The sequence below is a fragment of the Cupressus sempervirens genome, chromosome 7, assembly GCF_028749045.1.
Source record: "Cupressus sempervirens isolate cs-2001-9-10 chromosome 7, ASM2874904v1, whole genome shotgun sequence".
NCBI classification, from domain to species: Eukaryota; Viridiplantae; Streptophyta; class Pinopsida; order Cupressales; family Cupressaceae; genus Cupressus; species Cupressus sempervirens.
The window spans coordinates 768,089,502-768,102,310 of record NC_143124.1 but is presented as its reverse complement, the minus strand read 5'-3'; positions in this window follow the sequence as shown (position 1 = coordinate 768,102,310).

Below are 12,809 nucleotides of genomic sequence, written 5' to 3'. Positions count from 1 at the left end.
AGTAATAGCCCGTTGATATGTAGCACTAGCATTCTTTAAACCAAATGGCATCACATTCCAACAAAAGGTTCCCCATGCACATGTGAAAGCCATTTTCTCTTGGTCTTCTGGTGCAATTTTTATCTGATTGTATCCAGAAAAACCATCCATAAGTGAGTACATCTCATAGCTAGCCATCATGTCTACGATCATATCAATATTAGGGAGCGGAAAGTCATCTTTAGGACATGCCAAGTTAAGATCACAGAAGTCTGTACAAACTCTAACAGATTTATCATGCTTGGAAATAGGAACAATATTGGATATCCATTCAGCATAATCAATTGCACGGATGAAACTAGCTTTTAGAAGTTTCTCCAATTTGGCTTTGACAAGAAATGCAACATGAGGGTGTATTTTTTGAAGCTTCTATTTAATAGGTTTGATGCCTGGTGCTATGGACAAGTGATGCATGATAAGATCAGGATCCAATCCTGGCATGTCAGAATATGTGCATGCAAAATTTATTTTCTTTTCCTTGAAAAAGGCAATGAATTGTTCCTTCTCTTCAGGTGACAATGACTGTGCCAGATATATCACATGAGGATGTTGTTCTGTGCCCAGGTTAATTGGTTGCATCAGCTCTATTAACACTGATGATCTCTCCTAAAAGTGACTGGGAAGGACATCAAATATCTCATCCGTGGGTGCCTCAAAGAGGTTTTCACCCTTGGATACGTCTTTTGTTTTTACTTTTTTGGGATCCGACACTGCTACAATGTGGTTTTCACCATCGAACCTCTTGCAGTTTTTCTTTTTAATTATGTGACCAAGATATTTGATGTCAGCCTCAGTCATGTTGATACTCTACTCATTGGTGGAAGATGTTACAAGTTTAATAGTGTTTAGGTAATAGGAGAGAGCATAGTCATTCTGGAACATGGGGACTTCATTAGATGCATTGGGGTTCCAGTCTATAAGCTCAGGATGTGTGAGTGAGAGAGTAGTGACTAGTTCAATTGCGTTCATAGTATTGTCATTAAGTGCATGGACCAACAATTCAAAACCTGTGATGACCTCATCCATAGGTGTTTTCAAATGCCTCAAAATACTAACATCAGGAATTGACGACTCTAGGACACTAGTTGGATCAGACCCCTGTGACCTAACCCTATACATTTAGCCCACTTCGATTCAATTTTCATAGACATGCACTTGGTCAATGTCTTTATTAGTAGTAGCTTCTAAAAGATTGTTAATGGGTGCTACATGGTGAGAGACTATAGAACTCCCCAATAGTGATAGGGACATGCTCTCCTTCATCCTCTGGATTCTTACACAAATACTCAATACGGCATGACTGACTAGATTCCTCCTTTTTTGAATGATATTTGAGTTGCTCAATATTGTCCTTAGAAGAATCACTAGTATCATCCATAGTGCTAACATGTGGCATAAAGTCATCTAGCTCGGCATAGAATTTAGGGAGATCATAAGGAATAGGATGAGGGAAGGAATCCTCATCATTTGATTCTTCCTCTTGAATATCTGACTTAGCTTGTCACTCATTTTCAGATGAACTTTTAGGTTTGGGGATGAATTGATTTGATCCCAAATGGAAAGGGACCTTCTTAAACCCTAGGCTAGTTGTATCACTGTTGCTTTGAGCTTTTTCTTTGATAGGATCAATTAGGCCATTGTTATTGCACCCAATAGGGCCAGTTCCCTTGTAACCAAAATGCTTCATAAGCCTAATACCAGGTCCATATTGTTAGGAGTGATTTCTCGAGCTTGTTCTATTAGGTTCACTGGAGCCTCTTCTTTGTAAAGCCATGCAACAATGGCTCTATTTTCACTTTCATCTACTAAGGGAACTATAGCCTTAATGAAAGTGCCATTATACTTGGTTTGAGGTGTCAGCACGAATGACTTCTTTGCCTTTGAGTGTCTCCCAAAATGTCGAGGGGACTCTAGGAGAGACGTTAATGATAGCACTAGTTCAATGTGGTACTCTCCCATAGTAGTTTCTTTCAATTTGAATGACTGCTCAATTTGTTTCAGCTTATTGTTGTGACAATCGATAGACTCATGGTTAGCAGGGAAAAAAGTTTCAGCAGCTTTGAGCATATTGTAGGTGTAGCTAGTAGTGACAGGAATAGTGACTTCAGAACCATGAAATGGGAATTTGATGAATTGGTGGTATGTGGATGGCACAACGCGCATCTCATGTATCCATGGCCATCCCAACAGAATATTGTAGGCTAAGGGAATGTCAAGCACCTGATAGGTGACATCCCTTTTGATAGGACCGATGTGAATTGGTAAAACCACAAGACCTAGTTACTTTCATTCCACTTCATCGTATGCTTTAGTAGTGATCTTTCGTCAAGGATCAACATAGTCCTCAGAATAATCCAATTGTCTAAGCAGAGTAGTAGAGACAATATTTAGGCCAATGCCATTATCAATGAGTACCCAACAAACACGTGTTTGGTGGATCATAACCTCAATGTGTAGAGGCTAATTGTGTGGATGATTCAATGAGTTATCATCCTCCTCAGAGAAGGTCATAAGATAAGGTGAGGTTAGGTGACCTACCATGGATTGAAATCGCTCAAGATCAAGATCTTGAGGAACATTTGCCTCAGTGAGGACTTTGTCCAGAATTTTCCTATGAGTAGACGAGATTTCAAGAAGCTCAAAGATGAAAATTTGAGCATTAGTTCATTTCAATTGATCAAGAACACTATAACTGGTTGCAGTCAAGTTCGTTGTGTGTTTTACGCCTTTATTGAATGGACCAGCAAGGGCTTTGTCTTTGTGTTGTTCAAGATTTGAAATATGAGGTGCATGGTCTTTGAGCACCAACTTCGTATGAGAGTGAGTAACAGCGTTAGCACAGTGTTGTGAAGACGAATTATCCATCTTATTTTAAGTAGGGCCTCTCAAGACAAATGGTGTCTTGGGTTTTTCATTATCTTGCTTTCCCTTTATGGTAATAACGTCGTAGTATTTAGAATCTATAGGTTCAACCATGTGAATGACATTGTCATCATTAGAATATGTATAGTTGACCTTATTGTAGGGTTTCAGTTTCGAAGTCTCTCCTTTTTCATAAGCTGGGAAAGGCTCTTTGAATGTCTTGTGGTTTGAGTTTTTGTTATGTCCGTCTACCACAAGATCACTAGCATCAATCATGTCTTGAACATTATGATGCAAGTTTATACAATTGCTGGTTTTGTGTCCCTTATTTTGGTGATACTCACAAAATGAGGTCTCATTCCACCATGGTGGACGTGGTTGTGGATCATAGGGATGAGGGTTATCCATTGGTGAGATAAGCTTGTGTTGTAGCAATGTTTTGTAAACCACATCCAAAGGTTCTCCTAGAGGCTTATACTCTTTCTTGGGTCATGTTGTCCATGAATTTCTTGATTTTTTCCTAGACATCTTATTGTGAAGGGGAGGCTTCTCAGCATTTTTGGCCGCTTTGAGGCAGTCTATGAGATTAAATGCCATTTTAGCAGGGTTGGGTGTGACATTGTCAACAACCTCATCATGTACAATTTCTTAGTTCTTGTTGACATGTTTGGTTTTATCCCTATTGGAAGTGGAACCTTATTTTGTGTCTCTCTAAAGAGTGAGCTCACCTTTCTTGACCATAAATTCTTCAATACAGATAGCCTGTGTAATCATGTCTTCAAAGGTATGTGGACCTGGTAGTTGGACTCTATACCTGAAATTAGGTAAGAGATTATCAATGAAAATGTCAAGCTTCTCCATTTTTGGAATTTTACGGGACTACTTAGTGTATAGTTGTCTCCACCGTTGGAGGAAAGTGAGAAAAGGCTCACCAACCTTCTGTTTAAGGTTGCATAGATCTCAAATGTTTATAGGATGTTGAATATTATGAGAATATTGCTAAACAAATGAATTAGAAATTTCATCAAATGTCTTGATACCAGGAGGTAAAAGTGAGAACCACTCCAAAGCTTGACCACCTAGGCTTCTAGGGAATAAATGCATGAGGTATGTTTGATTGTGTATAAACTCCATAGACAAAACACCAAATTCCTGCAAGTGATCTTGGAGATCAGTAGTACCAAAGTACTTGTCATATTTGGGTAGTTCTATGCCTCGTGGGAAAGGCAGCATGTTTATGCTTTTGTCAAATGGATATGAACAAAGAGCATCCAATGTGCATGTCTTTGTGGGTTTCTCCTTCTTATACATCATCTGAGCCAACTGGTCTTGCATAATTTTCAATTGTTTTTGGAGTTTGGAGGTCTCAGTTTCTTCTTCAGTTTTGACAATGGTTTCTACATTGAAATGAGAAGGTAACTTTGCTCCCTCTTGGGAAAGTTTGAGAAAGTATTTTTCTTTCTCTTTGTTGATTAGGATTCCCATGACCTTCTAAAAGTTTTTGTCTCTTCGAAATTTTTATATGTGTTCAGGAAGGATTTCCACCTCTTCCTATTCCTCATTAGTGTCATATTCTTCATATTCTTTCTCTTTCTCTTTGTCATCCCTAGGTTCTTGATATCGACTATGACTACCATGTTTAAGTTCACGATTAGTCATTATAGGAACATGTTCATTTTTAGTGTTTTGTGTTTCAAAAGGATCTCTGGAGAAAGGATCATACATTGTGTTTGGGAATGCAGGATGTCTACCTGTCTCAGTATCTTCTTGGTAAAAAGGATTCCTAATTTGTTACAAATTGGAAAATGTTCGTTGAACTTGAGATGACCTGGCAGGTGAGGAAGACCACAAAGATGCCTTACTAGCCAAACTAGATACAAATTGCATAACAAAAGGTAAGCAACCTCTGTCGTGATTATGACCCCTAGCATGAGCATGTCTAAGGTTATCAGGATAAAACACATTGCCGCTTCTAGTTGTGACAGACATAGACAAGGACAAGAAGCTAGAACCTAGACAAGGACTACACTAAGACTGAGTCTCAAAAAGGACAAGATAATAGTAAGAATGTTGTTCACTAAGGCACAAATGGTCTGATTTAAAGGCTAGAACAACCAGAGATTATGAGCAATACGACACAAAGTATGACAAGCATTAAGACAAAGACCAAATAAATTACTTATGAGATGAGACTAGTCAATGGTGTAAGACACGAGTCTTTAGCTAAATGAAGTGTCACTATTTTAGGACTGTTTGCAAATAGAGAGCAATAAAAAGATGTAGAAAAGGACAGTGTACAGGCCTCATTGGCAATGCCGACACAAGATCTCATGCGAAAAACCTTTATGGGTCATGCGAAGAAGTTTTACAGGCCGCGTGAAGAAGTTTCTGTCTCGCATGAAGGGGTAAAAGCACAAACCTGTGTCACCTTTTTATAAAGAAAAGTGATATCAGAATGTGACAGTTCAACATTAATGACAAAAAAAATGGTATTTGCGTTTAAAATATGAAGATGATGTAAACTGATGAAATGTGTAGAATTTAATGAATTTTATGCCTATAATTTTTATTATTTTTTTGACTAAGAATTTATTCATTTTATTTTATTTTGAAGTCCCTTTTTTAACTGTAAAAAATATAGGATGTAGTTCCCATCAAACAAGTATGTGCAAATCATCTTTTTTTGTTATGATTTGAAAATATTTTATAGATGACATGTATAGCTAGTGCACAAAAAAAGAAATAATTATTTTTGATGTATATTTTCTTTGTTATAAGTACTCAAGTTCGACCTTGTCAGAATCCAACAGTTTTTTCCTCCCGTCAAAACTTCCCTATCAAATCTATACCTTCTTGAAAAAAATTACATATTCATGAAGAGGATTCTCTCCTCTAATGATAAATATATATTTTTTATTTTTTTGATATGATTTACTATTTTTTTTCATTTTTTGAGAGAGCATCTTCTGAAATGTTGAAATATCGACTTATAATATTTTTAGATTATAGCATATTATAACTAATCAAAACACTCAAAATTTTATATAATGATGATATTGAATCTGAAATCTATAAAAGGGTATTTTTAGTTTTTTTTTTTAAAATTGGGTTTTGATAGAGAAATGAGATTTGACCAAAACAGGTTTTTGTATCACAAATGGTGACACAGATCTATGCTTTTACCCGAAGGTCAGTGATAGTAGTTTAATTTCGCATGAAGAAGTTCACAGGCCGTGCAAAGATTTATAACAACAATTTAATTTTGTACAAGAAGACAATGATTTTGTGTGAGGACCAGATGATTTTGTGCAAGAAGGTAGACCAATTTTACAATAGCAACTAATTTTGACAAATTTTGATTGTTTCAATAACCAGGCAGATAAACAGGCATGTAGAATAGCAAGTAGGTGATTTCAAGCACATTTGAATACAGTGAGCAAGGCAAAAGCAACCTTGCGCATGAACAATTGAGTGACTTAGTTTGTGTTAATCCCTAGGAGAGCTATTTGTGTATGTTTTAAAAGAGTTTTGCAATCATTGCACACATTCTTATAAAGTGAAAAGTTTGGCCTCTCTAAGGTTTTTAGTAATGTTTTGACTCTGCAACATTTATGACTCACAGGGGTGACCTCCAATCTCAGTGCATCGAGGTTTTAACACAGTCTAAGAACTTAATCTTCAAGAGCTTCTGGGGAGATCTGACAACCCACAATGAACCTCACCCATGGAGATTTCGTCCACAAGGACATTTATATAGCGGTTGTCACTACCACGTAAAAAATGGCTATTACCGCTCAAGGTTTCATCAACACAGTTTGCCCTGTAGAGGGATTTTCTGATATGGTTAACCCTCTCTAAAGGTGACTGACTCACAATAGTGTACCATAAGGGGACTTAGCCTCCAAATTCAAGGTTTTGACACCTTTTCACTTTTAGCCCAATCTAAGCAGACAGATTAATCTGACATGCTAAACTAAGAGTATCTCTTAAAGATCTATGATATCAACTTCTAGTGATCTATCAACCTCTTTGGAGAAAGGATGCCTCAATCAACAAGTTGAAGATTCATCTATCTGCGAGATGCTCAAAGTATCCTCCCCACCTACAAGGAATCTGTCTTAGAGAGGAGTTTCACTAGGAACCCACTCCCTCAAGATCCACGAATAGTGTTCATGGGGGCCTAATTACTATGTGTGTACAGATGTTAATTCCCAAATTAAATCTATCCAAAAGCAATCAAAAAGCACAAGGTGTTACTCTTAACACTTTAACTATTGTGAGGTGAGTCCAAAGATGTGGAACATTTAACCCCTCACACAAGCCAAAATGAGTCCACAACTCATAAACTAGTGAGTTCTAGAAAGCATAAAAGGGTTGCCTTGTGGAGCATTTAACGCTTCTTTCCTATAGAGCCCTCCCCTTTAACGTGGTGTTGATCTAGCAACCACAGGTTGGAACGAGGGGCTAGTAGATTAGCAAGTCCAATAACCCAAGATAGCTAATTAGATCTATCACCAGTAACTAAGCCTGGTAGATGAATTTTGTGAACTAGGTGGAAGATAAGGATGATGAACTGATGGCTTATAATTCAAGGTAAACTATTTTTAGGCAAATTCAAAGAGGATTCTAGGAGAAGTTTCTAGAAGAAATATGGGATATCGGATAGATACATTGTATCCTACCTAATCCCTCTGAACCCTAAAGTGGATGATGAAAAATGGAAAAGTATCTTAATTTCCTATTTATAGGAATGGCTAGTTAGAAAAGAAAAAGAAAAAGGTGAAGTGTGAAAAAGGGTTTTGCTTCATCAAGTGACCTAAAAGGTGACTGTATTGGCATGCTAAGCAAGAAGGCTTAAGAAGATGAATGCTTGAAGGGTGAACAAGCTATCAGAATTGCAATGTATGAAGGCCAAACAAAATTGAGGACTGAACAGTGATCTATAATCTGCAAAGGAAGTTGTAATTTGTATCAGATCAAAGCTTTATTGTTACGCTCTAACAATTATATCAATCTATGGTAAATCTTTTTTATCAGGATTGATCTAATAGTCATTTATAAATACTTTAAGTAGGTGGTATTCCAAGTGAATGGCCTAAATTCCTCTAACAAGGCTCACTCTTAATAGGGTGATTGAAATCTCCTAACTAGGTCAATTTAATAGTGTGTATTGTAACCTTTAATAGGGTTGGCATTTCACAGGACATCACTTTAGAAGAGTGAAAAGGAGTAGCATGTTAGTAGTGATTTTTCCCAAATTGGGTTTCCATGTAAATCATTGTGTCAAGTGTGTTAATGAATCTATTATGTTTTATAATTTACATTTCTACAAGTTGATTTGATAGAAACATACAAGTTTTTAGTGATTGCATAATCTTATGGTTGCATGCATGGGTATGAATGTTGTATATGTGAAAATGTGGCCTATGCTAACACACACACTTCAACATGGTCCTTATTTGCGGATTCATCCTGGAATGAACATTGGATTGTTCAGCCAAAAATCAGCCAGCAAGGCGACCTGTTGTCTTCTATCTAAAGGGATTTGCTTGTTAGATATCCTCAGATTTGAGGTGTTAAGAAGCCAGACCCTCTAAGAATGAAGGATTTAAGAAATGAAATTAATCTATATGATTGTGCAGATTAATCTAGAATGAGAAATGCATTTCTAATCTAAGAACAATTGAAACAAAGTTAGATTAAAACTATGCATATTAAGCTAAATGAATTTAAACTAAGAATGCAAGATGTATGCAAGAATGTGAGCAAATATGAGCAAATGTGACTATGAATTTCAATAGAAATTCAATGCAAATTCTCATTCATCCTCTCTCAAAATGAAGAGATGAGGGTCTCTTAAATAGACTTTCCTAGAATCCATCAACAATTGAGATCGATTTCAATCAACGGTCAGGATTAAAGGTGAAGTTCAGTCATAAAGGAAGATTCCCAAATTAAAGGGAGTTAACTGATTTAATTTGAGTAGAAAAAGGAGTTAACTGATTTAATTTGAGTAGAATAAGGAGTCAACTGATTCAATTTGAGTAGAATAAGGAGTTAATTGATTTAATTCCTTTTTAATCAACAGTGAACTGAGAATTTCCCTTTTTGAACTGAAGAAGGATTTTGGAGAGATATTTAATTTAATAAAATGATATATGCTCTCACAAATATATTTCCTATTTAATTAAATAATTTCATTTAATTAATTAGAGACACCTTCTTATTTAATTAAATAACTATATTTAATTAATTAGGAATTAATCCTATTTAATTAAATAACTTTGTTTAATTAATTAAAGAATAGCCTTCCATTTAATTAAATAATTACATTTAATTAATGAAGATAGGCATATTTATTAAATTAAATAAATTTAATCCCATAGTACATTAGCCTTAGGAGATAATTTAATTTAGTAAAGTATAAATACTTTTAAATTAAATTATAATTAAATCAAGTAGGTTTAATGTGACTAATATGAGTACGTACTATAGGAATTAAATAAGAAATGTGATGAATGCAGATTAGGGTCTTCTGCATCTGACAATTAAGTCAAGTAGCGAGTTAGATCAAGAATGTGTCTAATGAAATAGGACTTTAGCAATGATCAAAATAGACTAGAATTGGTATCATGGCAATGAGCCAATTTTGGGGTATTACAAATGTTTTATGGGTACACTAAGTTGTGAAAAGTTTTATTTATACATTTGGAACTTGGATAACTAATTCACCCCCCCTGTTAGTTATTTTAAAGTATTCCAACAATTGGTATTAGAGCCATCTACTTAAGAAGGACTAGTTTGAAGGTACTAGAAACACAAAGATCGAGATGTCTAAAAAAGAAGTACCCAAGCTCAATAGAGATAACTTTCCCATATGGAAAAGTTTGATGAAGCTACACCTTAGAGGACTTGGATATCATGTACAATCTACCATTTTAGTGGAACATGTTAATCCAATTGGAGCCCTAACTGCTGAGGATATGAAAAAGAAGAAAGAACAAGATCAAGCGATGTTGGAATTTCCTCTACCCTAACCTATGCCGAATTTGATGATATGAAAGGTCTTGATAGTGTAAAGAAAATATGGGATGCCCTAGCCACTATCTATGGAGGAGATAAAAATGTTCAAAGAGCCAAATTTGACTGTCTTAGAGGTAAGTTTGATGATATGAGAATGGGAGGTGAAAATATTGCTCAATATGCTGTTAGAATAAAAGAAGTTGTTAGTACAATAAAGGGAGCTGCTAGTCATATAGATGATGATATTGTGTTAAGTAAAGTCTTGAGAACGCTACTGCCTATTTATGCTATTAGATTTTCTGCAATTCAGAACTGAGATGTATTCTAGGAAATGATTTAACCCTTGAAGGTCTGGTATGTAGACTCATTGCTTTTGAGTTATCTAACTTTGATAATTAAAAACCTAAGAGTCTTGAATTTTCTTTCAAAGCTAAGATATTATTGAAGGAATCTAATGAGGTGAAGTAGAAGAGGAAGAAGAGAAAGATAAAATATGTGTCTAGTGATAGTGATATAGATGAGGAAGATGTTGAACAGCTAGAAGCATGACTGAAAACATGATTTCATAAGGTAAAGGCAAGTTCAAAGGTAAGTTACCTATCATTAGTTTCAATTGCAATGAGGTTGGTCATATTGCTACAAGATATACATTGAAGAACTATAGAGGTGGTGACAAGTACAAGATTAGAAGAGAAGATGAAAACAAAGATTATAAAGGTAAAGGCAAGAAGTCATGCTATATTGTTGAAGAAGAAAAAAGGGATAATTCTGATGAACATGATGATGAAGTGGTTTATGTTGCAATGAAGGACGAATCTAATGAAGATGAGGCAATTGCACTTGTGACTTGTGTGAAAAAAAATGATAGATGGATTATTGATAGTGGATTCTCACATCACATGACTAGAGACAAAAGTAAGTTCATTAGCTTAAATTGCTATGATAGAAATGGTGTAAGATTTGGTAATGATGCACCGTGTTTGATAAAAGGAAAAGGTTCTATAAAACTCACAAATAAGATTTCATGTGAAAATGCTTACTATTTTGAAGGACTAAACTATAAGTTGTTAAGTGTGTCACAATTAAACAATTTGGGATTCAAGGTTGAATTTGAAAACAAGACTGCTAAGAGACATGACACAAATGGGAAATTGATTGGAAAAGGTGATCAAACTAGAAGTAATCTATTATATCTTGATATAGAGGATGTTACTTTTTTTTTTGTAAAATTTGATGATGTATGGCTTTGGCACAAAAGGTTATGTCATGTTAATTTTGATGACCTAGTTAATATTAGTAGCATGAAGAAAGTTAGAGGTTTACCTAAGTTGAAGAAACCTGACAATGTAGTGAGTAAACAATGTCAACTACGAAAAATGACAAAGTCAAGCTTTAAGAGTAAAGCTTGTACCTCTAAAGAAATACTAGAAATTGTTGATAATGACTTGTGTGGACAAATTGAGTTGCAAAGCTACAAGTTAGATAAGTACATAATGCTATTTGTTGATGATTATTCTAGGATAATGATAGTTATGTTTTAGAAACAAAAATATGATGCTTTTCAAATGTTTAAGTGGCACTTGGCAAGAGTTGAGAAAGAAATAGGTAAGAGTCTTAAGTGTTTGAGATCAGATAGAGGAGGAGAATTCACATCAAATGAGTTTGAGATGTTCTATAATGATAGAGGAATCAAAAGATAGACATCTGCCCCCAGAACCCCTCCATAAAATGGGACAGCTAAAAGAAGAAATAGGTCTATAATGGACTATTCTAGAACACTCATGATGGAAAAGAATGTTGCTTTGAAATACTAGAGAGAACCTATAAGTACAACTATGTATACCTTAAACCATGTGCAAGTCAAGAAAGGTACTCATTCAACACCTTTTGAATTATGGTATGGATATCCACATAATGTAAAATATTTTAAGGTATTTGGAAGTAAGTGTAACATTCTTAAAGATGTTAGGAATGACAAGCTTGATGCAAAAAGTTAAGAAGGTATATTATTTGAATTCTCCACAAGAAATAAAACTTATAAGTGTTTGAATACTAACACTAAAAAAATTGTGGAAAGTACAAATGTGAACTTTGATGAATATACAGAAGTACATGAGGCTGAACCTATGAAAGAACTAGAAGAATACAAATCATTTGTATGCTTTTATGATGGTATGACTATTAAAGGAGCCATTACAAATAAAGTTACAAACCACTAACAAGTTTCAATGACTACCAAGTCACATCCTATGAATGCTGAGTTGCATTCAGGAACTAAGCTAAATTCAGATGCTGAGTTACAGAATGAAGTGGGTGCATATTCTGATTCTAAAATTAGTACACATGAAGGAGATGTTGAGAATCCTGATAGAGATATACATAGTGATTGTGAATTTGAAATACAAAATGAAGAAATAAAAGATGAGCCAAGACTATCAAAATATGTTAAAAGACATCATCCTACCGGTCAAATCATTGGAGATAAAGATGTTAGACCAATGACAAGAAATAGATTGAGAACTGAATGATGTTTTCTAAGCATGAAAGAACCCAAAATAGTGAAAGATGCACTAGAAGATGTGGAATAGTATAAAGCCATGGAAGAAGAGATTGAACAAATAGAAAAAAAACATGGAGTCTAGTTCCTAGACTAGAAGAGAAGAATGTGATTGGTACCAAGTGGGTATTCAAAAACAAGCTAGATGAGAATGGTGAAGTCACAAGGAAAAAAGTAAGATTAGTTTGCAAGGGATATGCACAAGAAGAAGGAATTGACTATGGGGAGACATTTTCCGCTATTGCAAGAATGGAAGGAGTTAGAACTCTATTTGCTTATGATGCATACAAAGGTTTCAAAGTTTATCAAATGGATGTTAAATCTATAT